Source organism: Notolepis coatsorum (assembly GCF_963971535.1).
Source record: "Notolepis coatsorum genome assembly, chromosome: 6".
Classification (NCBI taxonomy): Eukaryota; Metazoa; Chordata; class Actinopteri; order Aulopiformes; family Paralepididae; genus Notolepis; species Notolepis coatsorum.
In genome coordinates this window covers 188,609,242-188,630,143 of record NC_140170.1, presented here as the reverse complement: position 1 = coordinate 188,630,143, position 20,902 = coordinate 188,609,242, and the positions used below count along the sequence as shown (strand labels likewise).

The 20,902-nt window shown below is 40.9% G+C and overlaps 1 long non-coding RNA gene across 1 annotated transcript in view; it reads right to left on the bottom strand.

Moving 5' to 3' along the window:
- LOC311230264 overlaps positions 1-16,518 on the bottom strand; it is a 31,011-nt gene extending 14,493 nt beyond the window's left edge. The window contains exons 1-3 of the long non-coding RNA XR_014619788.1: positions 16,423-16,518; positions 10,553-10,681; positions 9,738-9,883 (exon numbers count right to left, since the gene is read on the bottom strand). This is a non-coding gene — a long non-coding RNA (uncharacterized lncRNA). The remainder of the gene's footprint in view (positions 1-9,737; positions 9,884-10,552; positions 10,682-16,422) is intronic.
- Positions 16,519-20,902: the final 4,384 nt, after the last annotated feature.

Sequence of the window (20,902 nt, the reverse complement as noted above, 5' to 3'; positions counted from 1 at the left end):
CACATTAGTGTTGTATAAAGTAGGTTTTTAAGGGGAGACACTGCAGGTGAATAGGCAAATATACTTGTTGATTTTGAGATTGTTATATTTTGCTTCCTAAACATGTCTTCTATGAAACTAGTGACAATACAACATCAATAACACACATTTAGTTGTTTATTTTACTTCATTTTGCCTTATTGCATGCCTTATTGCATCCATAAATGTGCACATATTTAACACTTTGGGTGCCATGGGTTAAATTCATTATCAACCGTAGGTTGCCGGCTCTATTTGTCTATGGAGAAAGTCCCCTTCTTTGCAGGGCTACAACTTTTTAAATTCTATTGCTACATTGCCATTATTAGGGCCCATTCAAAGTCCTATATGTATTGTTCATTGTGTAGCAACGTTAAACTTTTTCATTCACATATTCATAGTAAAGTATGGTCTAATGCAGGGGTCAGCAACCTTTTTGACATGGAGTGCCTGTTTGAAATATAGTTGTAACTAGTGTGCCTCAACAATATTCCATGCATCGTAAATATTTTTTCTCATAATCAGGTATTTTTAATGATAATTTTTACATTATTACATCATTATCATTATTGTTATTATTAACAATATTATTATGATGTTGTATCAACCCTAAATCTGAGTTGGGGGGGGGAATGCAATGCAGACAAACAGCTGCATACAGTGCGACCATTTCACTCACATTTGCCCATTCATTTTTGGACACATCACACACCATCGGTGTGTGTACTGTACGTGGGCTGTCATAGCTCCACCTACAGGCCTAATGGAGAACACCAGGATGTGAATGGAGGGTGAATGTGAGGTATATCGTGTAAATAAGTTTTGATTGATCGCAAGACTACACTGTAAAAAATATATAATAATAAGTTACCAGAACTTAAAAATATTGAGTTCAGTTACTGTGCATTAAGGTTTTCAGTTTTCAATCCATAATAATCCAGAAAAATAAGTACACAACCACATTATTTCAACCTAATAAAACTATGTTTATTGTCATTGTTTTAAGAACACAAGTTGACTTGGTAATACTCACATTTTGAGTAAAAAATATGGCTTTTAACATGTGCAATGTTCAATGAAATAGAAAAATAAATAATAAAATTAGTTGATTAATCCCACTGGTCACAATGGTGACCGTAATAATGTTTTTGTTATAAGGCTCTGCAAATGTTACTGAATGATGTAGCAATGTATTTCCAGCTAAATTGAAATAATAAACAAATAAAGGGTCTCAATTAAATATGTGGTAGTAAAAAGAACCTGTGGGACGATTTCAACAAGATAAATGCGACAACAGTGCAAAATATTTCACTATAATATTTAAAAAAAAAGATTTTTTTTTTTTTTTTTTTACTGCTGCCCCCTGTGTCTATGCAAATGCCCCCGCGTGCCTATGCAGGCACGCGTGCCTAAGGTTGCCTACCCCTGGTCTAATGTATAAGTATGTTTTCATCTCTTTCTGCAGCTTTCTCCAGAACGTGATCTATAGCCCCAAATGCATTATATTGATGATGCAATACAGTTTTATGGCAATCAGCGCGATATAAAAAATTCCAACTAGACGTACTTCTAGAAGTTACTACACGTCATCTGATGTTGACCGGATGGGCTAGGGGGCGTTTATAATTCCGTGGGCAGCGTTATACCAATCACCTAATTTATGCAAATGACATGTCGTCAGCTTGTGACTGCAACTTGTTCCTGTTTGCGGACGACTCAGCCCTGCTGGTCTCTGACAAGAACAAGTTACAGGTTGAAAAAACCCTCAGCTCGGAACTAGGCAGAATCTGCATATGGCTCGCTGATAACAAACTATCATTACACATGGGCAAAACAGAGTCCATTCTCTTCGGTTCAAATAACAAACTCAGCAAGACCGACGGCTTCTCAGTTACAGTGGGTGACAATATTGTCACAAGGAAAGATGAAATTACCTACCTGGGGTCCATCCTAGAGGCTAATCTCTCCTGTGACAAAATGGCATCCAATGTAATAAAAAAAAGTCAACCAACGAACTCGATTCTTGTACCGGATCTCCTCTCTGGTAAACAAGAACACCCTGAAGACTCTGGCAGGAGCACTCATTCAGGGGTACTACGACTATGCTTGCACCTCATGGTACCAAAGCACCTCAAAGGCGCTAAAAACAAAATTACAAACATCTCAAAACAAACTGGTCAGACTACTGCTTGACCTTACTCCTAGAACCCACCTCACCCCTGCCCACTTCGACAACCTAGGATGGCTTAGAGTAGACGACAGAGTACAACAACTTGCAATGGGCCTGGTCTACAAGATACACTACACGACCAAGGTACCCATGTACATGTCAAAATACTTCCCAAAGGTCAGTGAATACCACGATCACAACACCAGAGGGAGCTCCACAAATCATGTCAAACCCAGATTCGGCTCAAATAAGGGACTAAACACGTTTCGCAATTATGCCACATCAATGTGGAACGCCCTACCCAAAGCTGTAAAGGAATGTGGATCACTACCCACTTTCAAAACCTCTCTCAAGGGACACCTACGGGAGACTGCAATTCAACACTGGCCCCTGTAAATATCCTAACCCAATCATTCCAACCCCCTCCAATGTACAGTCATTTACCTAGTATGGTTTTGTCAATAGTTCAATGCACAATTGTGTTTGTTTGTACAGTGTCTCCTCCCCCCCCCCCTCAATGTACAGTGTTACTTGTTTATACAGTGTGCCCCCCGCCCCCCCCCCCCCCCCCAACCACCTCCAATGTAAATTACCCAGTATGGTTGTCAATATCCCAATGTACCCAACCCCCCCCACCCAACCTCCAATGTACAGTTTCTACGTCAAATGTATATACTCCCTTTTCTTGACTCCTTCTGTATCACAAACAGTACTGTATTTGCAAATCTGGTATGTCATAAATGTATAGATGTAGCAGTACTGACTATCTGTATGTCATGTATGTCATATATGTCTATATGAATTGAAAATGGGGGACCCTGATGGAAACAAGACAAACGTCTTTCTCAGGTCTGCATCCCCTTAACAATTGTATGTATTGAGCCGTACTGTATTGTACCCATTCTGCAATCTGTTAAATAAAGTTTTCATTCATTCATTCATTCATCTAATGTGGGTCAAATGTTGATAATAGCAGTTACCGGTAGTATCGAAGACGGTAATTTTACACGCTAAAACTCACCCCAGTCTCCGCGCGCCGTTGGGCGATCATCGTAGAGTAGAAATTGTACCATTATGGGATGTCGATTTACCCGGTCCATCTCCAGCTTGTATAATGGTATATACGTCCAAATCATGTTGTTTATCGAGTTATTGGCAATCGATCGCTATGTAGTGTGTCGAGATCGAGTCCCGGGACCGATAGCGAGTGCCCGGAAGTAATACGGCCGACCAGCACAACCTCTACTGCACTTCCTGTTAAGCGATTGCGCCGATCGGCCACCAGATGGCGCTCCTGAACCGCCAGAGAGCTCAGTGGGTCCTCCTGGTGGATCTCAGGCCAGCGGAGGGGAAATATGAATCCGATCCCAGATTTTTGAAATATTGATATTAAAGACGCTGTAAAGCGTCCTCGGCAACTTGAGCATGGCCGGGAATGACGCTTTTAAGCGTTTTCCGGCAGTCAAAGTGTTAATGGGGAAGTGCCTCATTTGCATATATAAACATAGAATTCTGAAAACTTGCAATATATTTTTTCTTAGTTTATATGTACATAACAAACTGGGAAAGTTTCATAGTGATATCTATTCAAATATTTTTTGCCTATTAGGTGGTACTACACTGTACTACACTGTTTGTAGCCTGTGTGTAGTTCAATAACATCATTATAATTATTATTCAGTTATCAGGCATGTGTTTAGGTTGTCTATTACTAATGGTTTGATTAGGTATTATGTTTGTAAATATCGGTTTCAAAAAAAAAAGTATGGCATTTTACAGAACTTTGAAGGCGTTTTCCCAAAAATGAGTTTTAAGAGTTTTTCCTCATACTCCGAGCCAGAAATCTCCACTTCAGTAACACACATACACCAAACCTTCCAGTTCTATTCATATCTATGTTCTGAAGGTATTTACATAAGGGTTTGTTGATATCGCATTCATACCCTGATTTATATCACATTTTATTCCTAAAAACATGGCGAAATATGGAATTTTACCATAAAAATTGACTGAATGGAGTATTTTCTGATTTATGGAGTGCTAAAAAGAGATATCCAAAATCCCCTCTGTAATAACCTTTGGCTCTAATATGTCAACAAAATTAAACTATAATTTTGAAAATGGCTTTATCCAATGTTCAGATTTCTGTCCTGGAATTATATGCAAATTATTGCATATTTAAGTAGATCATGCCTCATTTGCATATTTAAACATACAATTTCAGAAAACTTGTAATACAAAAAAGTCTCGTCTTAATATAAGTAATCAACTGGGGAAGTTTCATTGTGATATCTGTTAAATCTTTTACCCTATTCACCTGTAGTGTCTCGCCTTAAGCGAAATTAACAAAAAATGTAGCGGAGCTTGTGACAGATGCGACCGTCACATACTGTCGTCAAACCGGAAGTTACTTTAATTATTTAAATCCTCTCTCTCTTAAAACATACTGGGTTATCACTTAACCCAATTCGTTTTTTTTAAATATTGAAAATAGAATGAAGTTGCCATATTTCAGGTTCCAAATCAGACATAATCCTCAGTGGGACTTTTAATTATGTGTCTTTATGAATGTATTGATTTAATTTATTCCATGGTATTTGTTAAACATTGAGTCTCAGAATAAAAATGAAATCAAAGAGACTAGTGCTCAAGTTTAACATGGGAAACAAGAATCAACATTGTATTATTGACCATCAGCTGGTGACTGAAACTGTGATTCTTGGATTATGCCACCAGATTACAAAAACATTTGTCAGGTCAGGATATTGTTTTAGAGATGTGATTTCAAGATTGGCAAAACATCAAATGTTGACATGATTTATTTGATATTGGTTAATGTAATTCACAATATATTTCAAAATATATATTTCTAATGACTCTGCACCCCAGTGCCCCTCCCTTCCTACCCCCAAACTATTTAGACATGAAACTATATGCTATATGCTCTGATAGACAACGATGCACGTAAGTTTCACCATGGACATATGGACCTGTGATGTTAACCCTGTCAGCATGCTAGGTCTGACGGCGCAGTGGCTGGACAAAGATTTCAAACAGAGCGGTGTTGCATTCTCAGGAACTACCAGGTTAACACACTTGTCGATATGATCCATTTGGCTTTTGGAGCTATGCTTCAGAAATGGAACATAACGAAAGAGATGGTCCATGTTGTCCTAAGAGACAATGCACGTAACATGGCAAAGGCTATGGAGGATTACAATGTTGATAAGCCTGGGCTGCATGGCCCACACCTTACAGCTGGCTGTGAACGAGGCTGTGCTGAGCCAAAGAGCTGTGATTGACTGTGTTGCCATCGGTCGGAAGATTGTTGGACACTTTAAGCACTCCCAAGCAGGGAACGAAATAAGTACCCGCCAACAGCCAATGGCGGGCAGATTTTTTTTTTTGATCCACTTTTTTATATTTTCTCCCATCCCAATTTCATATTATCCAATTCAACCCTCCCCTGTCACGAACGCTGTTTCTTGCCTCCCACAAGCCGGCTGCAATGTGGACTAAGTCATACATAGCACAAGTCCCCTCCGGTACTTGAGGTAACAGCAGTCGCATCTTTTCACCTGCGCAGCTCGATCTCTCAGTGGCGAGGAGTAACGCGTGGGAGGCTCACGCTGCCCCCGACACTTCCTGATTCTACTGTGCAGGCGCACCAACCGACCTGTAGGAGTCGCTGTCCACAACGCCCGATCCCCACCCATCTGTTTCCCACCCCCTAATACGGCCAATGTGTATTAGTATGAACGACCAGCTAAACTGAAAGCAATGTGGAGCGCTGGGCTCGAACAGGCGAGCCCAGCGTCTCAGCATTCGTGGTGAGCGCCTTGCCCACTACGCCACGTAGCCGCACCAATTTAAGGTTTGGCGACTAACAATGAGAGGTCTGCCTGCCACCTGGCGTGTAGTTCATATCGATACTCTTATTTTGAAAATCCTGTGCGGGTCTCATTTCCGCCCCAAGCGCAGCTCCAGTCATAATATCTATGGCTCAGTCAGCTAGCAACGTTCGGTTCATATGATACTCTTATTTTGAAAAAACCTGTGGCAACTCCGCGAGTCATATCCGCCCTGTCCGTGCTTCTTCTCGCATTAAAGCCAAGCAGCGCTACACAGCAGTGCGCCTATTTTGCGAGCCAAAATAAGTCTGTGGTGTTTTTTTTTTTCTCACAACGGGTCAAATGCATCCAACATGCGTTGCATCGTCGCCATTCCTTTATGCCCACATCGCCCCGAAATGAACGTTACGTTAGCATAAGCTAACAAGTTAATCCTGATCAGAGGCAGAGGCGCAGAGCCATAGAGAACAGCAGACAGTGTGGACTGGGGAAAGGGAAATGGGGGGGGGGGGGGGCAATCTCCCTTTCCCTGTGTGTGCGTTTGCGTTTGGAAAGACGATGAAGTCACTAGTCAGGACTCAGGACAGGAGTATATTATAGTAAACTGAGGATTACTGAGGATGGACAGATAATGTTGATATTCAAATATAAAAAAGTTTCAAGAGGAGTGGAAGTTTGAAGACAGACTAGACTACAATACGATGCGGGGGTGGTGAGTTGAAACAGTGTGTGTGTGTGTGTGCCCCGACCCCACTTCTATGTTTCAATGAATTATTTGCATTTAAAACTATTAACGCTGACTCATTCCTTCAGTCCACTCAAAATTATGCTAATATTCCTTGTTGTTTATGATATTAATTGAAAATAGCATGAGTAATAATAACACATGGCGATCTACTAAAAACAGGGTTCTTACACCTTTTCCAAAGCAAAATTCAAGCACTTTTCAAGCTTTTTCAAGGTGCATTTTCAAGCTTTTCCAGCATCTTATGCGGCTGTGGTAAATAAAATATTTACTCAAAATGATAATTTTACTTCTTCCATCACATTAAATCAGATGTCATTGTGCTATAAACAACCAAAATTATGTTGGCATCCTATATAACCTGGCTGGGCCAATATGAAACAATCACTCAGATAATCACCAGATAAAACTTCAATTTCAATCAAATATTTACTGAAAATGTGCAAAATAAGAGAACAATCTTTGAGGTAGGCAGTCAATCAGCTCATTGAGCCTTAAAATGTATACAAAATCAAATCAACCTAGGATTTTAATATAACCCCCCCCCCCCACAGTGGTGTGTTCAGTTGGTACGTCCCAGCAGGGACCAGGATGTAAGCTATATGATGCCCATGTTATTGGTTGCAATACAGACGCACAGTTAGTTGACGCACGTTCTAGTCTCCTCTCGTTATTTCACACAAACAGCTACCCCTAGTAGCTGCCTGGCTTCTTATGTTGCCGACATATCCTACAGCGATACCGGAGTCTCAAGGCGAGCACAGAAAGACTCAGAAGAAGCTTCTATCCCCAGGCCATCAGGCTGCTCTACGAACAATAAACACTATACAACAACCATCAAATGCACACAGCACACGCACACACTCACTTTAAACAAACACACTGCAGCACCCACTCTCCACACTTTAGATCACCTAAACACACTTTATATTTATTGATAAAGGATTTGCACTACAACTCGTACACCTTACTGTAAATTGTACCTAAATTGTACCTCATCCCATTTCTGCTTTGCACTATATAGTATTGTATATTAGTACACTGCATAGTATATTGTATATTATATGGTAACTCAGTTACTTCTATTCTGCATCGAACATTGTACATATGTCTATACTGAACACTGTGACCTCATTTTTTACATGCTATACTATTTTATTTCATACTTATCTTGTCTAGCACAGTCTCTGGAGCGTAACAGTAAGAAGCATTTTGTATAAAAGTATTCTGTACTTCTGTATGACAACTATTAAAGAAACTTGAACTTGAAACATTCCTTAAAATAGAAATAACTGATTTGCTTGATCACAGCGAAACCACAGCTCTGATGCATAATGGCGTTAGCTAAACGAAACTTGTTTGAAGGTAAATTGGCTTTCAGTGTGTCAGAGCGAGCACACTCAAGTTGTGCAGACTGGGCGCTCTGACCGAAGAGTTAGTTTATCAGAGCGGAGCAGTGAATTTATTAACTCACCTTAATATACGGTGTCGCTTGTCGTTGTCAACATGAACAATAAACATAGCCGTCTGTGGCAACGCTAGCTCACTAGCTTGCTAACGTCTCAAAACATTTAATAAGAATCTTGCTCGCGTTAGCTCGCTAACGTTACTGGGATTAAAGCAAGCTTTTCAGGAGGGGCGGGGGTGCCGTTGGCGGGGCGGGAATGCGAGTGGCGAGGCTCGAGAGAGGACTCCGAAATTGTATTTCTTTATCTAAAAACCTAACTATTCAGTCAGATAGTGATTTATTATGAAGGTATATACAGTGCAATTACAATTTCAATAACTTTCCAGCACTTTATACACAATTCAAGCACTTTTCAAACCTTGAAAACACCACATTGAAATACAAGCATTTTCAAGGATTTCCAGCACCCGTACGAACCCTGTATGTGAGTCCGCACTATCTTTTTCATATAACACTCGACATAAACGTATGCAATTTAACATTCTCCATAGAACCTATTTTACGCCGGAAAGACTTCACAGGATGAATGACGCTATCTCTGACCTTTGCCCTAGGTGCTCAACTGAAACAGGTAGCCTGCTCCACATGTTCTGGGAATGTAACAAACTGAGACCTTACTGGGGCTCAATTTGGGAGATTCTCAAAGAGATCACAGGGTTTGAGATCCCATGTACACCTAAATTAGCATTATTAGGAGACATGTCTGACATCTCTCCTGATAAGAGAAGCAAGGTGCGGATCATTAAATTGGCCATGATTGCTGGGTACAAGTGTATTGCCATGCTGTGGAAAAGTGCTGAATCCCCCCCCCCCCCATGTCTATGTGGCTTAGTGAAATCTCTTCGTACATGGCATCAGAGAAATTAATGTTCAATCTTAAGAAAAAACCACATCGCTTTGATATATGCTAGGCTGGGTTTAGGCAATACGTAGAACAGATTACATAGTAGGTTGACGATGTAGGCTATTAATGATGCTAGCTTTTGTCTTTCTAATGGGTATATATTGCAATGAATGATACTGTAAATGTTATTATTTGCTCTTTGAAGAGAAAAGATGTACCGTTAGATATTTATTTGTTTGGTATAGAAGTATGGGCACCTGTTCAGACAGGTGTAACTGGGCGTACTAAATTCTCAAGTTGTGTATAAAAAAAAAAGAAAAAGAAAAAACGTTTTGAATTTGTTGAGGTCCTAGTCTGGGGGAGGGGGGGGTCTGGCCTTGAGGTTTTTTTTTTGTTTATATAAATTTTAATTTCTTTCAGGGGGGGGGTTAATTTGTATCTATTTTTCTGTAACTCGGGGTGAAGGGGGGGGGGGGCAGTTGGCAGCATTTATTTTTGTATTGATGTTGAATTGTTGAACTGATGCTGTAAAACTGATAAAAAAAAGAAATACCAATAAACAGTTAAATAAATAAAAAAACACGACGACAGGCAGGAAAATACGACAGGAATTAAATGTAAACCCAGTAGGTAAAATTCACCTGCAGGTGACTTGCTTAATCCTCCCTGTGTCCGTCTCTCTCCACTGGTGAGCGTTGTGGGGCTGTGTGTGATGGAGCAGGTGAGCTGGTGGAGTGATGACTGATGTGGAGGTTTCCAGGGGTTAAGAGCTGGCTTCCCCTGGCTCCTGTGGGATTTATTCAATAACAGGTAGGGGTTATTAAGTCAAACGGATTAATACAATGGTGAGTGAAAAATCTTCTTAGGGACCTGCACTGGCTCCCCATTGCTGCACGAATCCGCTTCAAGGCCCTCGACCTGGCATACCGTGGGGCAAATGGAACCGCTCCCGCCTACCTCCGGTCAATGGTCTCTAACTACACACCCTCAAGACCCCTACGCTCTGCATCTTCTGGCCGCCTCAGACCTACTCCTATCCGAGCTCCGGGAGGGTCATCAAAGAGAAGTCGCCCATTCTCAGTCCTTGTCCCACAATGGTGGAATGAACTACCCACCCCAGTTAGGACAGCCGAAACCCGTCCAATCTTTCGCCGTCGACTAAAGATGCACTTCTTCAACCATTATCTGAAAAAATACAAAATACAAAAAAATATCTAATCCTAACTAACTTTACTGTCATGCACTTGTCCTAATAAACTAACCTACACTGTAGCACTCAACACTTTGATGAACATTGTTACTCAGCTGAGTTGTACCCTTCCTGATGACTTGTCGTACAGAACTTGTAAGTCGCTTTGGATAAAAGAGTCAGTTAAATGACTAAATGTAAATGTAAAGCAATACTACATGAGGATCAAAGGAAATCCAACCACAAGGCGGTCTACTGTCCACCTACCGGCAGCGGTCTCCGTAGGCGCACACTCCTCTCTGGTAGTACTTGCAGATGGTGGACGGCTTGCTGTTGGCCAGGTCATGAGAGAACACGCACCTGTTCCCCTCCAGACACACGCCGTGGATGAAGTACCTATCGGAGCCACACGGATGATCTCGTCAATGAATGGAAAATGCTTTTCTTATGATTTTATATATAATAATAATAATAAACTTTATTTGTATAGCACTTTTCATACAGAAGTTGCAGTTCAAAGTGCTTCACTACAGTAAAAAATACAGGCATAAGAGAGTATAAAAAAAAAGATAGAGGTAGCAAGGTAAGGTAAATCACAGTGTTTCACATTAGGATCTAGCATCCCAATAGGCCTTTCTGTTTACAGTTTCATTCAGTAATGCAAATAATAAAAGTAGAATAGACAGAGTAAAAACAAAGTGCGGTTGGATTCAGTTTAAAAATAGGCAAAAAATTATAAAATAGAACGGACATACAACAGGGTATTTAACATACAACAGATCAGTGCATCAGTAAGAAGTAAAAAGTGTGATAAAATAGTTCAATTTTGAATTACAACAGAGCAGTGCTCTTAAAATTACAGTGCATAGAACCGACGCATGAATTTGATAGGAAGTGTAGGTAGGGTAAGAATAGTGCAGGTAAGGTACAATTTGTGTCAGGATATGCCTGATGTTTCATTTAAATGCCTGAGCAAAGAGATCGGTTTTAAGCTGTCTTTTGAAGATGTCTAGTGCAGGGAGGGGCATGCGGCCCTCACCGACTCTCCATGCAGCCCCAGGCCAATATCAGAATATTGATCAATTATTATTGTTTTCAGCTGTTAAATACACGAAACTTTCCATGGTCGCGATAAATTATTTCCTTGAAATAAACATGAAACGTGGTCGCAAATCTTCTATATATCTATTTTCCATGCTTGGATATCATGCACACGCACTAACAACCTATCAGGAATAGAGCTACGTTACGTGATGACGCGCTCACGCACCACAGCAGTACATGTGCTACCGTTTTGTTTTGTTATCATTCTGAGGAGATTAGCTTAGTTAGGAAAATTAACGGAAATTCGAGCGACAGCGAAGGAGACGACAACCCTACGGCCACCGCAAGCTCAAATGTAGAAGAAGTTGTAAATAAGAAAGGTGTTTCAACGTCGGCAGTATGGACACATTTTGGGTTTCTAAAGTCGGACAAGAATCAGAGCAGCGTTCGTTGCAAAATGTGTCGAAGACCGGTGCTAACCAAAACGGGTAACACGACAAACATGTTCCATCACCTGAAACAGTATCACCCGCAAGCGAATTCAGTCGGAAAGGAGTGGTGGCGTTAGCCGACAGCCAAGAAGAACGTGCTGCAACTGCAATCAAGTACCGCAGCAACAAACGCTAGTGTCTGCTTTTACAATCTTTTACGACGGCTCTCCAACTCGTAGTGACGTTGAGTTCTACTTCGTTCTACCGCAGCAAAAAAGTTGTCTATTAATAGCCCGCCGGGCATAAGAAGTTAATTAAACTTGGAAGAAATTATTATTTCATGTATATCGATAATTATCGATATCGAGTGATATGAAAATTATTTTATCGTGATAACGTTTTTGGCCATATCGCCCAGCCCTAAGATGCGTCCCGACCTTGTGTGTGTTTCCCCACACACATGAAATAAAACGTTATTTCATCTGATGCAGATCGCATGCACAAACATTGAAGTTGACATTCCTTCTATTGTGCGCCAACAGGAGAGACCACAAGTGTCTCATTAAAGACAGAACCATTATTGACCCACTGTGGGGGAGGGTGAATGTCATGCCAGTTTGATAAAGGGAATTCAAAAAGGAATTCATTATTCTGATGAGTATTGCACTTGGCTACTCGTTTACTTTTGTAGTGTTCAGATAACACTAATAACACTGAAATGCATGTTATGGATATGAAGCACTCAGGAATGTTTTGTTTAGTAGCAGGATAAAAGTTTATACATTTAACAAAATCATTTATTATTGCACTTTTGATTTACTGTTGTAGTGAAATGCAGCAGGAATGCTGCTTTGTGTTTGTTGAGCAGTGGGCTTTAAGTTCATACATTTATTTTAATAGAAGCCTTAATTATAATTTGTCATTTTTGTATATATTTGGGTTATAGCAATAGTTTCAAATTCAGATGTATTTATAAATTCATAAAGTTGAAATTAAGCATTACTAAATGCGTTTGAAATGGAATAAAAACAAAGTTACAACAAATTATAATTGTTTATATGCCTTATTTATCACATCTGTGACTATTATGGGCTATTTGAGTGATGGGGTACTACTGGCGGGACTGCCGATAAACAATGCGGCCCCCAGATTGAGTGTGGAAATTTAGTGGCTCTCACCATATACAAAGTTGCCCACCCCTGGTCTAGTGAGTTGGCTTCCCTGATGTTTTGGGGTAGTTTGTTCCATAGTTTTGGGGCATAGTTGATAAAGGCTGCATTACCGATCCTCTTTTGACTGTTTCTGGGAGCCTCTAGTAGTCCAGCAGCTGATGATCGCAGTGTTCTTGCTGGCCTGTAATCTATTTAGAGTGTTGGCGATGTAGCTAGGTCCCTGTCCATTTAGAGCTTTGTATGTAAGGAGAAGGACCTTGAAGTAAATTCTAAATGTTACAGGAAGCCAGTGTAGAGCAGCTAAGACTGGACTAATGTGCTCTCTCCTTTTGGTTCTAGTAAGCAGTCGGGCTGCATAATTTTGGATTAGCTGAAGCCTCTCTGTGGTTTTCTTAGAGAGACCTGTAAAAAGTGCATTACAGTAGTCTAACCGGCTAGATATGAATGCATGAATTAGCTTCTCAGCATCGTTTTGATTAATAAATGGTCGTACTTTTGCTATATTTCTGAGATGGAAGAACGATGTTTTGGTCACTTTGTTAACCCTTTAATCGCCGTTGACGCTGGAACACGTCATTCCCCGCCATGCTTATTCTGCCGATGACGCTGGACAGCGTCTTTGATATCAATATTTTAAAAATCTGTGATCGAAATCATATTTCTCCCCCGGAGACATATGTACTGGTGAGCCCCTGTCAACTCTCTAACGGTTCAAGAGCGCCATCTGGTGGCCGATCGGCGGATCGCCCGGGGAAGAAACAGGGAAGTGGAAGCTGGTGCTCATTTCAATTTGGTCCGATCACTCGCTATAGGTCCCGGGACTCGACACAATGGATATCGATCCATTGCCAATAACTCGATAAACAACATGATTTGGACGTATATACTATTATACAACCTGGAAATGGATCGGGTATTTCTACATCCCATAATACAAAAAATTCTGTTCCACGCTCATCTCCCAACGGCGAGAGGAAGCTACGGTGAGTTTCAGCGTTATTTTGTAATGTCTTCTATACTAACTGCTCTAATGATCATATCACCCACACTAGATGAATGATATAACGTTGCCCACGGAATTATAAACGACCCCCCGCCCATCCGGTCAACATCAGATCATACGTAGTAACTTCTAGAAGTACGTGCAGTTGAAATTTTTTATCTTGCGCCGATTGCTATCAAACTGTATACAATCATCAATATAATGCATTTAGGGCTATAAATCACGTTCTGGAGAAAGCTGCAGAAAACGATAAAAACACACTTATACTTTAGACCGTATTTTAGTATGAATATGTGAATGAAAAAGTATAACGTTGCTACACCCTGAACAATAGATATAGGACTTTGAATGGGCCATGGTAATGTCAATTTAGCAATACAATTTAAAAGGTTATAGCCCTGCAAAGAAGGGGAACTTCTCCATGTTAAATAGGGCTGGCGAGGGATGGTAAATTATGAATTTAACCCCGGCGATCAAAGTGTTAATATGAGAATTGAAGTTCAGTTCTGAATCTATGATAACCCTGAGACTTGTGACCTCAGATTTGATCCAAGGGGTTAGTCCTCCCAGGTTCTATATAAGGGAGAAACATAGAACATCGGCCTCCAAAGAGTTGCTGAATTGTTTCCCCTCACTAGTTGTTTGCAGTCCGTGCACCTAGGTTGAAGGACGAAGTCGTGACAGACGGTTTGTTTCTCTTATTTTTTATTCTTTGTACCTCCGATTGTTCTCAATGTAATCTCCATGCATAATAATGGTGTGAGCATTTAATTACAGTAGGAATTCATAAACGTTATACCTATGCATGATGTACCCCCCGGATTTCCCCATGGGGATAATAATAATAATAGGTAGGAATAGTAGAGGAGATACAGGATATGGAGAGGATAACACACATGCTGAGGCTACAGGAGGAGAAATTTGAGGAAAGATGGGGAAAGTGGGAGGATTATAAGGGGAACGAGAACGACATCACAGAGGAAGAACCAAATGCAACACAAGAGGGCGAAGGGTAAAGGAGGAAAGAGGTTCAAGGAGGGTCTCTGAGCCCATGTCGCACACTTTTGCTTTAGTTAGTATTTTCTATTTTTTTGGGTATGACAATTGTTTTATGTTTTTTTACTTTATTATTTATGTCTGTTTAACAGTGTTGTACATTCCGTCTTTGTATTATATACATGGAAGACCAACGGATGTGAGATTTTAATTCAAGGAGGATGCTATTTGTATGTTTGGGAGTCTATGTAAATAAAAATTGAGTTTAGGGGGGGGGGGGGAGGGGGGGGGGGGGGAAAGAGAAAAAGGAGGCTTAAAGGAAATAGAAGGATAAGGGAGGAAGGAGGTTCAAGGAGGATCCCTGGACCCATGACGCGCATATCTACCCGAGTCAGAATTACATTTTTTAGAGCAAGTATTATAATTTGATATGATGGTTTAAGGAGGACATACACTAAGTACAACTGTACAACTGTACAAGCAAAACTGTACATTGGAATATTGACAAGACCATACTTGGTAATTTACTGTACATTGGAGGGGGTTGTGTTAGGACATTTACAGGGGCCAGTTTCGAATTGCAGTCTCCAGCGACTGCAGCTCAAAGTGCTTCACAACAGAAAAGAGACAGGCATAAAATGAGCACATGCAGACATAAAATCAACATGTTTCACATTAGGATCTAACATCCCAACAGGCCATCGTGTTTATGGTTTGATTCAGTTTTTGATAGACAATAATAAAAAGAGTAAGATAAAATAGACAGTAAAATTGTGCAGGATCAATAAAATTATATCTTATCTTATGTCCTCATGTACTCACTCACACAGTCAAACACACACCAACAGGTAAAGGACCACGATGAAAAGAAGCTCTTGGGCTTTACTGTGTCCAACAATATGATACCTCCTGGTGAGGCTGCATATATCCATTATCTATGTATGTAACATATTTTATAGTCGGTAAATAATTTAAATTCCATTCAATTTGCCACCCCATCTAGAGAAATATGTAAATGGCTGAGTAAATAGCTTGTAACCAACAACTGTAGTTATCTGATAATATCAGAAATTAAGCAGGATCATTTGAAAGAAGCACATTAACCACATTGTGGTGAAATAACTCTACAACAAAGGTCCATAATGATGACAGATCTCCGGATGGTCTGGCTGCACGACGTCGACATGCACTGGAACCAACATCTGACAAGAAATTATTCTACATCAAGGATCACAAATATAATTTTTTCCTAAATTATCTGTATAAAAACACCCGTCATATGGTTAGGTAGACTGATAATAAACGTGCTGTGGACACTGACCAGAGTAGCAGGCTAGCTAGCAGCTAACCACCAGCTAACCTTAGCATTTAGCTGCGCTGTCGCTTATTCTACACAGAAATACCCCGACAAACACACGACGACAGGCAGGAAAATACATTTAAACTGCAGGAAAACAGTAATTAAATGTAAACCCAGTAGGTAAAATTCACCTGCAGGTGACTTGCTTAATCCTCCCTGTGTCCGTCTCTCTCCACTGGTGAGCCTGTTGTGGGGCTGTGTGTGATGGAGCAGGTGAGCTGGTGGAGTGATGACTGATGTGGAGGTTTCCAGGGGTTAAGAGCTGGCTTCCCCTGGCTCCTGTGGGATTTATTCAATAACAGGTAGGGGTTATTAAGTAAAACGGATTAATACAATGGTGAGTGAGAAATGTATCTCCACTACAGTGATAAAACACAGTGTGCTCTGATTCAAAGGGGTCTTACGGTGAAGGGAGAGGAATGCATGTACAGACGGTCTCCATAATCAAATACAGACATCATTGTTGATTGCACATTGGGCTTCCAAAAGTGAAAATAAACTATTTGATGTATGGTGTGTACAGCCTGTTCTACTGCTATGGTGCAATGATTCAGGCCACTAGATGGGAGTAGAGACTGCTGTAAATTATATTTAACTTCAAGACTGTAAATTGCAGTTGAATAACAGTAATAAATCGCAAAACACTCCAATATGTGGCTGAAAGGGGCACGTCACCAGAAAAGAATGCCGATTTATTTTGGACGTAATCATACACATCCAAAATATCTAAATAGTTTTGCATTTCTTTAGTTTGACAGTTATTGGGAGTAAATAAGTTTGAATATGGTCACCAGTGATGTCATCGGGGACATTGAATACTTGTGTTAATTACAGCTCAATGAAACTATAAGGTACCAGTCCCTATAAGACAAGGTATTGCTATTTTTCCATCTACATATCAGGGCTGTACGCTAAGCTTTTTCACTAGGGGCACACTTGCCCCTAAATGAGAAATTTAGGGGCAAAAAATATTTTTTAGGGGCACATTTTTAAATAACAATTTTACCATTATTTATAGCGATTGTTTTTGATAAAAAAAAAAAGAAGAAAGTATTTTATATAATTTTTTTTTAAATAAAATATATATATATTATATAATCATACTTGTAGTTGTATTATCTGCGAGACAGCGCCACCACGCAACAAGTCAAAATGCTCGCTATATGCAACCAGCTCCACTGTCTGTGTGTACTCGAGTAGCCTCCAGCGAAGGCCAGGATTCTCCGGAGCTGCAGCTGGACGGTGGACCCTATACTGTAGCCTCCAGCTACGGCCAGGATTCTCCGGCGCTGCAGCTGGACCCTATTGACTATATTCAGCGTGCCCTCAGCTCGAATACGCATCGACTCAGTGTTATAAGACATTGATATCAGGAGCTATCTGTAGCTATTTAGTTTAATGGGACGTTTAGTTTTGAACAGTGAGCTAACGCGAGCTATCATGCACTACTAGACTTGCTGGAGGCGCATTTGTTGATATCAGGAGCCATCAGTAGCTAGCCGGCTGGCAGGCTCACCGAGGTCCCAGTGTCCCACTAGAGACTAGTGTTTACAACAGCCACGGGTGCGGGAGGGAGGAGGAGCAGCAGACGCCGCAGCTCCCTCCGTGTGTCTGAGTTCAGTTCAGTTCACTATAGGAGGTCGAACGCGTCGAAAATATGAAGCAATACTAACTTTACTTTTCTTCATAGCTAAATCAGACAGACAGCCAGTCTATCAGAGTGAGTGCTCAGTCGATTGTTCCCGCTGATCATACCTGCTGAGTGCTCACTGCTCAGCTCGCGTGAGTGACGTCATCACACGCCTTGGATAATTTAGGAGTGAAATGCGAATGCAAGGCTTGAAAGCACTACTCGCAAGCCCGCCCCCAGATAATATTTACCAATCGCAACAGCCAATTAAAGGGGCAATTCGCGATCATCTCGTCGCAGTGTACAGCCCTGCATATCTAGGCCTGTCACGATAACACATTTTGCTGGGCGATTAATTGTCCCAGAAATTGCGATAAGTGATATTATTGCGGTTTTGAGAGAATTTTTTTTTTATAAATGTTTTTCCCAAAAGTTTTCAATAATTTTTTTTTTTACTAATATAATGATAATAGCATAATAATGCAATGAAACCGTTTCAAAGTGCAATACACCTTTATTTAACATTGAAAGACATTTTAAATATCCTAAATTACTACCTAACCAATCAGATCTGCGATATGAGGTAGCGTCACAAGCAGAGTAACCTCGTTCCCAGTTTTATCTCTGTGAGAGCAATGTTAAAACGAGCAGAGCAATGTGTGTGGACAAGAGGCGGGTTGCTAGCTAGACCCATGTTTTTTTGTTGCTTCGAAAAGAGGGACATCCTCTCAATATGCAGGACATTAGGTCAAATGGCTGTGCAGTACAACCAAAAGCGGGACACCTGGTCACCCTAACTGTGGCTCGCGTTTGTTTACTGTGGCTCGCGGATTATGTGATGGGCAAGCTACTTGGAAAATGTAGTAAGCTACACTACCAGTTACTCTCGATTTAAATATAGCTCAACTACAACAATAGATATCCCAAGAGAAATGTAGCAAGCTACACTACAAGCAACATCGCAAAAATAGCTAGCTACATCAACTTCATGATCAAGTTTCCACCAAACAAATAGGCAGGCAACAATTCTCAGTTTGATTGTTTATTATAAAACAAACTGAAACAGGAAACAAGCCCTCTGTCTGGCTTTTTGTGTCATCCTTTTAACATGTACTTGTATTAATGTACCTTGCGGTACCATGTACAAAATGTTAGTAAAGTATGAGGAAAAAACTGTGGAAACGTAATAAATAAAAGGCAGTGGAACAATAATCAAATAAACACCTAAATATATACTATCTAACTATATATTTTTTTTATATATAGACTATATACATATTTAAATCAATATCTTCCTTTTGAATCAAATAGGCTCAGGAATCAGGATTGTTAAAGCAATTAGCCTAATCCATGTGAAAAACAGTAGCATATAGTAAATGTATGCACACACACACACGAGAGGGAGAATAGCTTATAGGAGACTTAATGTCTGATGTTACAATATTTTTTCTAATGAAGTGAAATATTTATTATCATCAACTATGAAGTTAGTTTTTATAGTGTAAATTTTTGCTACTTCATTGATCATCATCATCGAACGTACAGAGAGAAAGAGACCTCCCCTTTCCTCACTATTAGAACTCCATGAAACTGATTTAACCTCGACTGGCATATAGTAATGGCGAGGATATAAAGCATGTTAAAGACACAATTATTGGACCCGTTGCTCGCGGAGTTTACATAGAAACAGCGCGACTCCAAAGAGGAGTTATCACAGGCTGTAGAACGCAGGGCTGAAGAGCTGCCCCTCAGGCGAGTGGCCTGAGGGGGGATGTAAGACACGCTTCCCCACCGCTCCTGAGTGTGTGACTAAACTTGTATATTATACTCCTATCAAATTGAACACATGTGTTGAGTAGGTGTTTGAACAGTCATTCAACCCGAAATTGATGAACTATCGGTGATATCAGTGCTGAAATATAACTTATAATGCCGAATACACGAAAAAGGAGGCCCACCACAAAACGCCACGGAGGCCGGTGACGAAACCGGGATCCTAACCGCTGGACTACTACAAGCCATGATGGGCTCTCTTAAGACTGATATCTTTGCCAAAATCGACTCCCTCTCAAACTCTCTCAGATCGGAGATGCTGTCAGTCAAAGACGAGCTAAAGAAATCGATTGAGAAAGTACAAAACAAACTCGAAACGCAAGGAGAGGTTATAGTGGGGTTGGAACGCGGCGCCACAGATAACAGCACCCGCATCCGTGAGCTGGAAACCACCGTCGGCTCCCTGGTGACCAGGGCAGAATACCTAGACAACAGATGTGAGGATATGGAGAGCAGAATGCGGAGAAACAACATCCGACTGCTAGGTGTACCAGAGGGAGCAGAGGGTCCACGACCAACGGAATACATAGCCGGGCTGCTCCAAAAGCTACTCGGCCTGGACAGCGCTCACCGCACCCCGAGAAGGAGAGCCCCCACGACCGTTTGTCATCAGAGTACATTTCTTCCACGTTCGCAACGATATGATGCAGCAAGCGGGAAAAAAGGTCTCCCCTGCTCCTCGATGGGAAAAGGATCTCTATCTTCACGGACTATACAACGGCAGTAGCTAAGAAGCGAGCTAGCTTTGGAGAGGTGAAACGCTTGCTGCGAACCTGCACTGGAGTGAAGTATGGACTTGTTTATCCTGCAGTTCTGAGCAAAAGGCACATACTATTAACAATACGACGCGTCGATCATGAATATGCAAATCGACTAGATTTACTCATCGACCAGGTTGATGAATCGTGACAGCCCTACTGCGGACTGCAGACTAGGGGTGGGACGATACATCGATCCAGATCGATATATCGATCTATTATCAATAATCAAATAGGATCGATGCAACGTAAAAAGATCGATTCATATTGCGATACTCTTATTTTGAAAATCCCCTCGTGAGCATATCCGCCCGGCCGGACCAACAACATAGCTCAGCGCAGCTCCGTGTGTAGACGTTAGATAGTATTGCTTCAGAGTCCGCCTATTTT